Raw genomic sequence first — 13,799 nt, forward strand, 5'->3', positions numbered from 1 at the left:
TAAGTTTGGTAAGAAATAAGAAGATCCATGGCATTAATAAAAATACATATTTCCCAGTACTATACTTTCTTCTTCTTTTTTCCTTGAGAAATAGAGAATTAACTGTAAACAAGCAGATTTGTTTTGAAACTGTGATTTTTTAATATATTACCTACAGAAGGCTAAAGCAAAATACACCTTATTCATTTTATTGGCTAAATCAGGGATTTCTTTTGAAGACTCAACGCTCTAATGACTTGAAAGTAATACTCATACAACACTCCTTATCTTCTCTCCATTTAAAAATAATAAAAAAAATGTAATGGCATCATTCGTCAACCTTGCTGTTCTCAGAGGATCCCAGGCATAATGGAGATTAATGACTAAGGTCTGTTAGGCTCTTCTGTGCCACCCAGTGAAATTTTAAAGGGCAGTTCATAGCTCTTATTTTTATCATAATTTTTTCCATGATTTATAGACTTTTCTGCAGCTGCCACTTATTTTCTTATATCCGCAGAAACCTGGTACACTGATTGGTCATTTTCTTTTCCCCAATCAATCCTTGCTGAGTTAAGACTAATAAAACTCCTTCTTCCAGCTCATCATATAATTATTTAGTAAAAATCAATTGCACCATGTCACCCTGGCTTGATGTCATCACTCACTGTAATGATTACATCTATACAGCTTAAAAGTTGCCAAGGGAAAGTAAAACTCTTTATAGCATATGATTAAAGGAGAAAAATGTTAATGGAAAAGAAGTTAGTTACAGTGCTGTGGATTGAGAGTTCTTGATGATATTCAAGGTGCCAGGGTGCAGGAAGGATAAATGAAATATGAAAGAGTTTCTTCAGAAGGTTACAATACTTTAATGGGCTTATACATATTAAAGAAAACTTTTACACTGTCAGTAGACTAAAAGGTTTACAAAGCTTTCAATACACACGGTTTTCAGTGTCAAGGAGGAAACTACAGTTTTGGTCTTTCACATTTGCTTTGGGACCTAGACAGCAAATACGAGCTTTCCCTATAAATTCTGACTTGCATGTATACTTCGAACATCACGCCTACAGCAAAGTTTTAAATAATTTACAGCAGCTTCAAAAATGCATGGTCTTCAGCCTTCATCAAACCACCAGATTACAGGTTTTCTAGTGCAGTTTTGAAGCTAAAACAGAATCACAGCTTTGCTGAGGTTGGAAGGGACTGGTGGAGGTCTCTAGTCCGACACCCCTGCTCCAAGTAGTGTCAGCTAGACCAAGTTGTCCAGGGCCTTGTCCAGTCCAGTTATGAATATCTCCAAGGACAAAGACATGACAAAATACTTACTTCCTTAAGATTTCCAGTGCTGGTGTAAATGAGCTTGTTGATGATGGTCAATACAACACTCACTGTATGAAATACCGATCGTTTCTGAAGTGGAGAGTTTTTCAGGCAACAGGTTCTTCATTAATGCCAGAACATACCCAGAAACAGACGGACACACAGGAGAACACACTCCACCACTCTTTTAGCAATGAGATTTTGTGGGAATGGGGTAAGTTGCTGCCACCAATTTGCTGCAACAAGAAATCTTGTCCGTTCCCATCACTAATGGCCAACATGCTGCTACAACAAAAACAAAATAACACTTAAAAAGAGCAGCTTTATAAATCTTTGATTTTGTGGGACCTGCCACGGCAATAATGATCATTTCTCAGTGTGGCCAACTTGACTTTGACCTATGCCACCCAGCTGCGTGACCCCCCACCTTCTCCCCAGAGCTGGAGTACTAATACCTGTGCTGCTTTCTGTGCAGATGTGAAGAGGCAGGCCTTCCTGCTTTCTTCCAGCAAAATACCAGAACAACTGAGATGCAGGAGGGCATGCAAACAGGTTTGTGAGATGAGGAAAGGAACAGCCAGGAAAAGAGGTCACATGGGACAGGGCTAAAAGCAGCCCCAGAACTGTCCTGTACTGAAGTAAATTTCCCTGCCAGGCCTTCTACAGCTTCCTCATCTTTTATGAAATTTCCCATCCCAGCTCACCAGGGAGGAGTGCAGTTAGTACAGTGACTGAGATAAAGAGTAGTCCATCACTATCTGTAGACCCTAAGGACACCTTGTCCAAAAGGTTTAACAGCATTGCAATAGCAAAAACCACTACAATATCACCACATTGGACAATGCCCTTAATAACATGCTTTAGCTTTTGGTGAGCCCCCAAGTGGTCAGGCAGTTGGACCAGATGAGCATTGTAGGTCCTTCCCAACTGAATAGTCTATTCTATTCTATTCTATTCTATTCTATTCTATTCTATTCTATTCTATTCTATTCTATTCTATTCTATTCCATATTGGACATTAGGAGGAAATTCTTTATGACAGGATGCTGAGGTACTGGCCCAGGTTGTCCAGAGAAGCTATGGATGCCCCATCCCTGGCAGTGTTCAAGGCCAGGTTGGATGGGGCTTTGAGCAACCTGGTCTGGTGGAAGGTGTCCCTGCCCAGGGCAGAGGGGTTGGACTACACGATCTTTGAATGTCACTCCCTACCCAAACCATTCCATGATTCTGTGATTCACATGCCATCATCCCACCATACTAAAATAGTATGGCCCACCCTAGCATCTGCTGGGAAAAGTCATCCAAGGACTAGAAGCTGACAAGAAAAACGCTCTCAGAAGATTCTTCATCTCCTTCTTCTTCCATCTGGAATAAATATCTCCTGCCCCTCTACATTGACCAAACCCATTTCCTGGGCGTTGGTCTCTACAGGTTTGGCATCCTGCTTTATACCCAATATGAAATACAGGGACAAATTTCAGAATGCTTAACTCTGCAGTGGTAGGTGTTAAGTTCAGTCCAGCAAAATGCCCACCATTATTTTCTGCTTCCAACTTCTGTCTTGTGCTTGTTCATATTCTAGGTTTTTTTTACAGTAAAGGAGAAGCACAGATATCTCACATATTTCATGTAGGCCAATAACTATTGCTTTCCCCTTAGTAGTTCACAGAGACATTCCCATATGGTATATCAGGGACTTTATGCAGGCCTCCAACATTGTCAGATTTGGGCCATGAAGAGTTATCAGGTCTCCCTTCTGCCCATTAGTGGAAATGACAGGCTGTCCTCAAGAAGGGGTGGTAGTATACCAGCCTAGGCTCTATCTCTGACCAATTCTCTTTGCTTTTTATTAGCATTATTATTCAGTAGTTACAACATGCATCACACTGCTTCTCAAGATAATTCAAATATATTACAAAACTAGAAGGTCTGAATGAAGACTTGGTTTGAAAGAAGAGCTCCCTGTATGCTTCGTTATTTATTAATTCCTTCAGATAGAAAATTGCTTCAAAGCATTTTTGAATGCTCTTTGACCTTTTAAGGGAGTTCATGATCTACTTGAGCCCACAAAACCCCATAGGCTAGTTTTTGATGAGTGTCACAAAGCTTAAGTATTAAATGTCACTGGCAGACAGGAATTTTAATCCAATTCTGATTATTAATTGAAAATATACCTTTACCCATACTGCATAGAACAGGCAAATAAAATGGTGAATCTGTACATAAGCCATCCTTTAATGGCACTGCACTGGCTTTGGCTGGGAAAGAGTTAATTTTCTTCATAGTAGCTAGTATGGGGCTGTGCTTTGCATTTGTGCTGAAAACAGTGTTGATGACACAGGGATGTTTTAGTTGTTGCTGAGCAGTGCTTACACAGAGCCAAGGCCTCTTCTCTTCCTCACATCCCCCACCAGTGAGTAGGGTGGAGGTACACAAAAAGTTGGGAGGAGACCCAGCCGGGACAGCAGACCCCACCTGACCAAAGGGATAGTCCGTACCATACGACGTCACACTCAGCAATAAAACTAGGGGGAAGGTTGGTGGAGGGGCTGTTGCTCGGGGACTGGCTGGGCATCGGTTGGTTGGTGGTGAGCAATTGCTCTCATTAGCATCACTTCTCTTTCTTGGATTTTACTTCTCTCTCTCTGTTATTTTCCTTTTCACTACATTTATTACTATTACTATTACTATTACTATTACTATTACTATTACTATTACTATTACTATTATATTTCAATTATTAAACTACTCTTACTTTACTCGTTAAAGTACTTTTAATTACTTTTCTCACTTTTACCCTTTTAATTCTCTTCCCCCACCCTGCTGTGGGGGAAAAGTGAGTGAGCGGCTCTGTGGTGCTTAGTTGCCAGCTGGGGTTAAACCATGACAGGCATTAAACGTATTGTAGGGGACCTATTTTTACTTAACCTTAATCAAAAGTTAAATGATTAGTTTTAGAAAAGTTTTTAGACTTTTTCTGTCATAAGAATACATTAGGGCCTTTCAGAGGTGCCTTCTCTTAAAAGTCTGTCTCAGGGCTGGATGAACTTGGGATGCAAGTGAAATCTTTTAAGAGTATTTATCGGTTGTCCTGGTTTCGGCTGGGATAGAGTTAATTTTCCTCTCAGTAGCTGCTCTGTTTTGGGTTTAGTACAAGAAGAATGTTGGTAACACTGATGTTTGCAGTTGTTGCTAAGAAATCAAGGACTTTTTCCAGTTTCTCATATTCAGCTAATGAGCAGGTGGGCAGGAGCTGGGTGGGAGCAGAGCCAGGCAGCTGGCCCAAGCTGCCCTATGGCAATATTCCATACCATAGACATCATGCTCTAGTATATAATTGGGGATTGGCTGGGGGGCAGGACTCCTCTTTTACATTCATCTTTGTCCAGGAATTCAAACTTTTCCATGAGTTCAGTCTTTTTTTTCAGGAGTTCTGCAAAGTCCGTGAAAATACATGAATTTTGCGATCACTGCTCGGGCACTGGCTACGAATCGGTCATCAGGCAGTGAGAAAAATTGTATTGTATATATCTTTTTTTGCATATTCAGTAGTAGTAGTAGTAGTAGTATTTTCCTTTGCTGTTTTGTTAAACTGTCTTTATCTCAACCCACAAGCTTTACCTTTGGTCCATTCTCCCCCCCATCCCACTGGGGAGAAGGGGAGGGGTGAGCGAGTGGCTGTCTGCTCCTAGTTGCCAGCTGCCGGGTTAAACCACGACATCGGTGCAGCTGGCACCAAGCTTCCAGGCTGAAGCCACCAAAAGCTCACTAAACATAGGTGTGTGGGTAGTTAAGGCTTGGTGGTCTGAAGATGTCGCGCTGTACGGAAAGGTAGTGTCCCCCCCCTCTCCTAATAGCCAATAGCGTTTAACCCGTGAAGTAAGCAGACGGAAGTGATGCTGTAAACCTAGGCTATATAACGCTGTGTTATTTATCAATAAACGCCATTTGCCGTCCACCACATTGGTGTCTGCGTGCTGATGACCCGAGCGGCCGAGGGGTGGGTCGCCGAGCCGTCCCTGAACCAGGTCGCCACGCCAACGAAGGCGACATAGGTGCCTAAGCTGGGGTGAGTCAACTTTGTTGACCAGATCTCTCCTGACAATCGTGGGATCTAAGACATTTTATGCCGATGGTACTATCCAAATTCAGGTGGCTTTATCTCAGTTTTTATCCCACCTGACATGGCTATACTGATCAGATAAATCTGACCAAAGATCTTGACAGTCTTCAAAACCAAATAAATGTGTATAGCAGAGATGTCTGGAAGAGACTGGAGGACATGACACAGGGTGTAAGGGAGCCCTACATTTTCTAAAGAACTACAGAAATGATCGTCTTCCCGCACCCGGCACTAGTGAGGCCGCACCTTGAATCCTGTGTTCAGTTTTGGGCTCCTCAGTACAGGAAAGACATTGAGTGCTGGAGTATGTTCAAAGAAGGGCCACAAAGCTGATGTAGGGACTAGAGCACAAGTCTTACGAGGAGCAGATGAGGGAACTGGGATTGTTTAGCTCGAAGAAAGGGAAGCTGAGGGGAGACCTTATCACTTTCTAAAACTACCTGAATGGAGGTTGTAGCAAGGTGGGGGTCAGTCTCTTTTCCCAAGTAACAAGTGATACGGTGAGTAGAAATGGCCTCAGGTTGTGCCAGGGGAGGTTAAGATTGGATATTAGGAAAAATTTCTTTACTGAAAGGCTCATCAAGCCCTGGAACAGGCTGCCCAGGGAAGTGGTGGAGTCCCCATCTCTGGAGATATTTAAAAGACGTGGAGATGTGGTACATAGGGATGTGGTTTAGTGGTGGACTTGGCAGTGTTAGGTTAACGGTTGGACTCAACGATCTTAAAGGTCTTTTCCAACCTAAATGATTCTATGACTCTAAGTAGAAGACAGGCAGAATGCACTAGAGCATCTGACACGGCAAAAGACATTTCTGTTTGGGCATCTGAAATGGGCCTCATTGCCTGTTCTCTTCATGGACTAGCTGTGCTGTGATGCTCACAAAAAGCTGGACAACTACTGATCATGTGACAAAACATAATTAAGAAATCAAGCAATTCAGGTCAGGTACTACAGTGAGATCAGCTATGGAATCACACAGATTTGCTGTTGTTTTCTTTATGTGCCTGCTCCTTTCTCTTCATTTATCTGTTGCTCACTAGTGTCTTGCCTAAATTTAGGTGTGTTAGCACTATGAATCTAAACTTACTATGATCCACAAAGCATTATTGCAATAGCAACAAAAATAATTAGTTATAATAAAAATAGCAGTGTTGTCATGTGCTTTTATCAAATGATAAACTCATGGGACACTGCTCTCTCGAACACAGACAAGTATACTCTTATAAATATGCGCGAGAAAATTGCAGGCAGAGAAAAACAGTCATTCACTGAAAATATTGTTGTTTAGAAGAGAGTCAGCTTTGACCTCTTGTACCTAATTATACATGAAAACAAAGATTAAAAGCCTACTAATAATCACCATAAACTATGATTAATGATGCCATGCTTCAGTGCCTCAGATTTCTAGACCCAAGTACAATAAATTCACTAGTGGGCTATTTGAAGAAGAAAAGAATGCTTGGTATTACTTTGTTTTGACTTTGTCTATTGCTTTCCTTGTATAAAGATTAGGAACAGTCCATCAACAAATTCTACAGAAAAAGACCTTCTGAGGTTGCTCTTTTCTAATCCTATAAACATACATGACAATCTAGATGCTGTTATTCACACCACACATCTATTGACTTCATGGATATTTGAAAGCTATTGAAGACAGTCCTAAGCATTGAGAAGTCCAGATTTTCCTTCCGAAGTTACAAATCAAGAAGCCTCAATTAAAACAAAGATTATCTTCCTCAACCCTTCCTCTTCCTCTCCTCAATTACAAACACAGCTATGCTATACTTACAAAATAACCCAGAAATGAGGAAGACTGTAACAGAATAAAAATATTTTCCAAAACTGTTCTTAGTAGATACAGGCATTCTGAACAAAAGGAATCACAGAATACTTTGGGTTTAAAAGGCCACCTAGCCCAAGCCCCCTGCAGTGAGCAAGGACATCTCCAACCAGATCAGGTACATTCTGAGCCCTGTCCAACCTGGCCTTGAATGTTTCCGGGGATGGGGCATCTCCCAGCTCTCTGGGCAACCTGGGCCAGGGTTTCACCACCCTCAGCGTAAACAATTTCTTCCTTCTATCTAGACTAAATCTACCCTCACTTCAGGTGAGTGGTAGGTACGTGTTTCCCACAGCGTAAAAGTTACAGTGTCATCTTCAAGGGCATAAAAAGACTCATGCCATGGCTATTCTCAAGGAACCATTTTATTACTGACTGCAGCAAAAATGAAAGATAAAGTTAATTTTTTGCTGTTCTGGAGAACTGGTTAACACATCATTGTCACATATAAAATAAATAGGTAAAAAGTGGTTTAAAGGTAAGAAGAAATCAAAGCCCAGAAGGGCTCTTGCCCTTGAGCCAGAATTGATTCAGCACCACTCACTTCATAATGCAAACTATTCAGCCATCTCAGCAACCACTGCATGGGCTAATAATCCCCTTCATTAAAAAAGATGCAGAGTCAAATCTCAGCTTCTCACTGTGATATGGAAAAACAACATCTCCTAAACTGGAAATATAGGTCAGAAAAAGTCTATTCTAATTTATCTGGATAAAAAGAGTGTAATATGCAAATTAGGTCGACAGCTAAAATTCCTGGGGAGGCAAAGCAGCCTAATAATACATATTTATTTTTAATGCATATTTATTTCTGGAGAAAGGACAAAGAATGGGACCAACACAACATTAGGCATTTCAGTTCATGAAAGAAACGAAGTTGCATTCTCAAAATGCAGCATTAGTTCGCACCACTGGCAAAGGCTCTCTTTGTTACTTTGCAAAAAGTATAGACCACAGGTATTTATGAGATGATTACGGGCAAGGGACCACTAAAATGGTTGCTGGTGGGATGGCTCCACATCAGTCAGCTACGTCCCACCACCGAGATTTCAATGGCGAAAGCAGGAATTAGAAGAACCTGAAGGCAGCAGAAGACACTGTCTCCTATCAAACAACTCCTATTTCTATTGTGGAGTATTCAGACCTGCATGAACCAATATACATTTATCTTTATTGTGTCTCAGCATATCGATTTCCATGGCTGTTTTAATTTATCAACACAGAGCTGTGTTTCATTCGTTTCCTCCAAGAGCCTCCTAGCGATGTCTTTACCACAGATTTAATTAGCATCCTCTCCACTATATCCTCCAAGTCATTAATGAAAATATTGAAGAGTATTGGACCTAGAATGGCTCCCTGAGGGGTCGGTAATTCTATTTTGAATATATTTAATACGTCTGGTGACAATAGATTTTGTATTTCTGCTGGGTTTTGTTACACTTTGTAATAACGCTGAAACCATCAGTACTCTTAATAACATTTGAAATACAGGACAAAGGTGCTCTGTGCTTTAATCTGAGACTTGCAAATTTCATTCAAATTATAAAGGGGAGAGAGTTAGAGAAATGTAAAGAAAAAGTCAAAACTGGATATATGTTACATGGAAAGATTCTTTTTTTCACTTCAATCTCTAAATGAAGTTACAGGCCTGTAGCGGAATACATAATGCTGGTTTAGGGTCGCTGTAGTGTTTTTTATGTGTACAGCTGTTCTTCCACTGGTATAAGTAGACACATCTGCTCATTAGCAATACAATGTCATTTCTAGTCTATAATTTTAATTATTTGCAGATGATAGATTCCTTATGCAATGTCTAAAAAAAGTACAGTCCTTCAAAATTGGTGAGAAATAAATATACCCTCTGCAATGAAAATGGGTCAGCACAACGAAAACCAGATACAAATCTGGAGAATTCATGTATCAGCACTAAGGCTAAATGCCAAAAAGTTTGGAAGGTCACAGGGAGGAGAAACGGCTCATACATCTCTCCTTTATCGTGGATCCATAAGACATATGGACTAAGAGATGTTCTGAATGAATCTGGCAGGGGATGAGTTTGCTGTGGTACAGATGGTCCTCTACTGCTGGAAAAATATCAGTCCTGCTTACATTTCCTGTACAAACAATGGCAAGATAAGGACTTCTTCATGACAGAAAGGAGCAATGCAACCACTTCAGTTTGGTTCTTTGTACATTCTCACTAAAAGAATCAAAATATCCATAAGCTCCTGGGCAGCGGTGGCCATGGGTGCCCTTGCCCTTCACCCCACTGTCAGAGGGCGGCCAAAACTGCGGAGTCCTGCCTCCCTCTCAGCTCCTTCCACTAACTCGAAAACCCAAACAGAAAGCCAGAAGCAGCGATGAAACAGGGTGGGATTTGTGTACAACAGGGGCTCACCCCAGAGAACTATCGTTGTACCCAAGTTGTTTCTTGTGGGCTGGGAAGGATTAGGTACCCTTGGCAAATGTGGGGAGCAGAACTACCAAAACCAGCATCTGTTCTGGATTGTATTAAAGAGAAAAGAGCTCACGGAGGCGAGTGGATTTTTCATTTGCTCCAAATGTGTTTTAAAGAGAAAGAAATAGTATTTGTTTCATCTTCTGCTTGTTCTATACGGCAATTGCAAGCAACAAGGAGCCTTTCTTTAAGGTTGCCTTGGACTGGGCTGAAATGTCCTGCACATGTAGGACTTCAACCACACTCACGGTCAGGAGAACCATGAACAGCGATATGCTTTAGAGGAATCACACCTGCACTGTGACAAACAGATTTTTCCGAAGGTTTGGAGAAATCATAGAATCACAGAACGAATCAGAGAATTGTCTAGGTTGGAAGGGACCTTAAAGCTCAAATGGTTCCAACCCCCCTGCCATCAGCAGGGACAGCTTCCACCAGACCAGGGTGCTCAGAGCTCCATCCAACCTGGCCTTGAGCACTGCCAGGGAGGGGGCAGCCACAGCTTCACTGGGCAACCTGGGCCAGGGCCTCACCACTCTCACAGTAAAGAATTTCTTTCTTATACCTAATTTAAATCTCCCCCCTTTCAGTTTGAAGCCATTACGCCTTGTCCTATCTTTTCTAAATCATTTCTCACACCCCGCAAAGAGTGGCCAAACTCTGATCAGATTAAATACGTCATCTTCCTCCCTGAACATAAGCACAGCTGAGTTTTGCAATTGGCTCACACACTATAGGACAGTGCTAATGCCAGAAGGGTGGTCCCACCAGCAGTCATGCTCATGGCAATTTAAGTCCTGGCTGAAAATTACATTCCACTTCAATTCATGCGGGGTTAATCTTCAGCTTGAGCAGAGAACTTTGTGACGGTCAGTGTGAATACAAAGAAGGAGGTTGTACTCTACAGACAGGTCAGGGAGAGAGAAGAAAATTGCCCTTTTCCCTAGTCGTTCAGTCCAAGATCAGCTTACTGCAATCGTGAAACTACAGGCTGAGGCATAACACAGACAAAGTAACAATCTGAAAGTCCACATCCCTCTAGACAGACAGCATGGAGGTGCCAGCAGAACCACCATCAGGGTGCAGTTTTAGGAGACAGTCAGACTTACATCTTAAAAATCTGGAAGGTTCTGAGGATGGCCCCTTTAGTGCAAAAACAAGGCAATACAGAATCTGCCCAACAGCTCTCTCAACTTCAGAAAAGCAAAATAATGTACAAAGTGAATAGCCATAAGCTTCTTTTGCAGTATTTTCAGCGTATCACATTCATTCTTTTTATTTTTCTGTATCAATGACAAAGAAGCAACCACCTCAAGCACTTCTAGACCTACACGGGGCAATCCTCTTATAGATAAGATCATTCCTAGCAGAGAAGGAATGCTGATCTGTGCATTAGAGGCTGACTGGAGATGACAACCATATGTCACTTGGCAGAAGTCAGGGGTTTGTTTGTTGCTTTTTCAGTATCCCAAATGTAATGAATTATAAAATAGAGCCTAAATTAATAGTCAAGGAAGACTTTATCAGGGCCCCACACTTAGATGCTCATCTGGGAGAATCTCTTTCAACTCATAGACTGTTTGACTTGATCAAAGGTTCTTGCTTTTCAATAGACTTCTCTATAGTACTCAGACTCAAGAGCTTCTGAAACAAGAGTCAGGTTGCCTCCCAGGGAAAATTTAAATCCCCATGAAATGTCAGGTTCATCTTGAAGGCAGGAGGTCCAACTGTTTGGAAAGCAGGAACTTTTGAATATTAATATGCTCATATAATAATGAATGAGAGGACTGCCAGCCTGTACTCTTTAGCAACTTGGTACCATCTAGATTGATATCTGAAAGGTCTTTAACCACAACAGAATGTACATATTTGATGTTTAATGACACTAGAACAATTAGACAAGTCCATTATCTCTGCTAGGGGTAGGAGGGCTTAAATGGCATTAACCCAGCTTCTGCAGAAAAGATAAGATAGTGCCACACACAAAGCTTTTACACTTTTGAGTGGGGGCTATACTCAAGAAGTCCAGAATTCGCTGGATACATGAAACACTGGATTCATCCAAAGAGTGGCCTGAATTTCATGAATAAGAAATCTTCCAAATTTATGCGCTTAGTAGAAACCTTCTCTTTGACAGGCAGAATCCTGCACGCCCACTAGGCTGGATAAATAAGACTTACTGTGTTCACATAGCTGAACCTCAGGAAAGGAGAAAAATATCATAGGTCAGAGAGATAACTCTCAGTATCTTTACATAGAACCACATTTCCCATAGCAAGCTAAAAGCAGGGAGTAGATATAAATCAGTGCAAAGAAACAATTCCACTTTAAAGATCTTCTACTGCTAACTGCCCGAACTTGAATGGGTATATAAGCATACCATTCCTACCCTACAAAATAAAAAAACTTAAAATTGGGACCTTGTGGTTTAGGTTTTCCTCAAATCAAGAAAAGTGGCTGAGGTCTGATGAGCTTTGCAAAGTTCTTCAACAGCGATCAGCACTAAGCAACCATAAAAATATATAGGTAAAGCAACTTGTCCAAGTCTGGGGTATGCAAAGTCTTCAGAGAAAGGTGACATCTTCTTTGCGGACAAAGTGATGCTCTCACTTTCAGCAAATTATTCCAGGAGACTATCTGGAAATTCTACGGAGCCAAGCTTAGATAATGGCTCAGGTATGCTTACACCAAGCACTGCAGAGCCACACAGAAGCCTGAGGCAGTTGTGAATGCCTTGGGTATCTACACAGCACAGTGTCACACAGAGATATTAGCTCACATCCCAGAAGGAATATAGCCACATTAGCGTGGCTCTATGCCCGGGCTAATTAGATGATGTTTCCCCAGTTGCCAGAAAAAGAGTGAATCATGCATCTGCCAGCATCCAACCTTCTTCTGAAAGCACAGACTGGAAATATTTTGAACCTCAGTTCTGTGAGAACGCAAGGTGAATATAAAGAAATAATATCATCATTTTCCTTGTTTAAAAGCAAGAAATAATCATAAATTCATCTGATCTGACCTGTTTATCACAACTGCGACACTCCATCCACATACTACTGTGTCCAGCATATGAACATCAGTCAGCCTAAAGCACTGAAGTTCTGCAGAACCTGACCTATTGTATGTGTGCCACAGCAGAGCCCAGCTATGCATTGTCAAAGCCAAGACTACAGACATGGCAGGCGACTGATGAGGTGGTAGCTGCCCAGATTATTTCAGCAGAAATCCATTTGTCATACTGCTCTGGAAGATGAAGAACCCTATAGTCCTGGCCATTAGTTCCCAGTTCTGGCAATCAGGATGAATCCCAACATGTGGGCAAGACACATGAACCAATTATCGAGAAAAAGGATTCTCTGCTGCATCAAAACAACCAGCCCATTACACAGAAGCCAGCCTCTGGTGGTGGCGGATCCCTGACAATCCAAAGAAAAAAGAACAAAAAAAAGGACCTGAAACAACCAGTGGTAGGATAAGGAGAAAGACTCCTCCCAGACCCCTGCAAGCAAACCACAGAGGCCCTGGAGCATGATTTGAAGATGGTCATTGTCTTCATGCAGAGCTGCAAGTATTTCCAAGACTGTGCAAACAAATTGCTCTGAACATGACGATGAAGGAAGGAGTTGAAAAGGGAGGCTCATAAATCAACAGATCCCAGTATAGTCCACCACACTTGACACACAGACACCAAATTTCTTCTCACGACTTGAATCAAGCTCCTCTTTTAAAATGATAAATTATCTCATCTTCCAGACTCGAAAGGATGGTGATGGAAAAAGACTCCAATGTTTAATTACACTGAAAGCTGTGAAACTACTTTATTCCGAGGTGGAAATTTCCAAACTTTCAGCTACTGGAACTTGTTTTGGCTTACCAGTGGCTGGGCTGTCAACCTCACTATGAGGTATCTGCTCCTCACACAAGCACCTGTGAAGATTACCTGATTGTAGTTTTACGTCTCTTCAACTAGTTGACCGTGTTTATTCACAGCTCCAGGTCAGTTTTCTGGGCTCTATATCCTTTGTCCATCCCTCCTTCGAATCCCCAGTAATATCTCAGCATAATTCCTGGT

General features: G+C 41.6%; 1 protein-coding gene across 1 annotated transcript in view; it reads right to left on the minus strand.

The window, feature by feature from the left end:
* Positions 1-13,799, minus strand: part of MSRA (methionine sulfoxide reductase A) — a 317,905-nt gene that overhangs the window by 104,777 nt on the left and 199,329 nt on the right. The gene's annotated exons all lie outside the window — the stretch shown is intronic.

Source organism: Opisthocomus hoazin, chromosome 2 (genome assembly GCF_030867145.1).
Source record: "Opisthocomus hoazin isolate bOpiHoa1 chromosome 2, bOpiHoa1.hap1, whole genome shotgun sequence".
NCBI lineage: Eukaryota > Metazoa > Chordata > Aves > Opisthocomiformes > Opisthocomidae > Opisthocomus > Opisthocomus hoazin.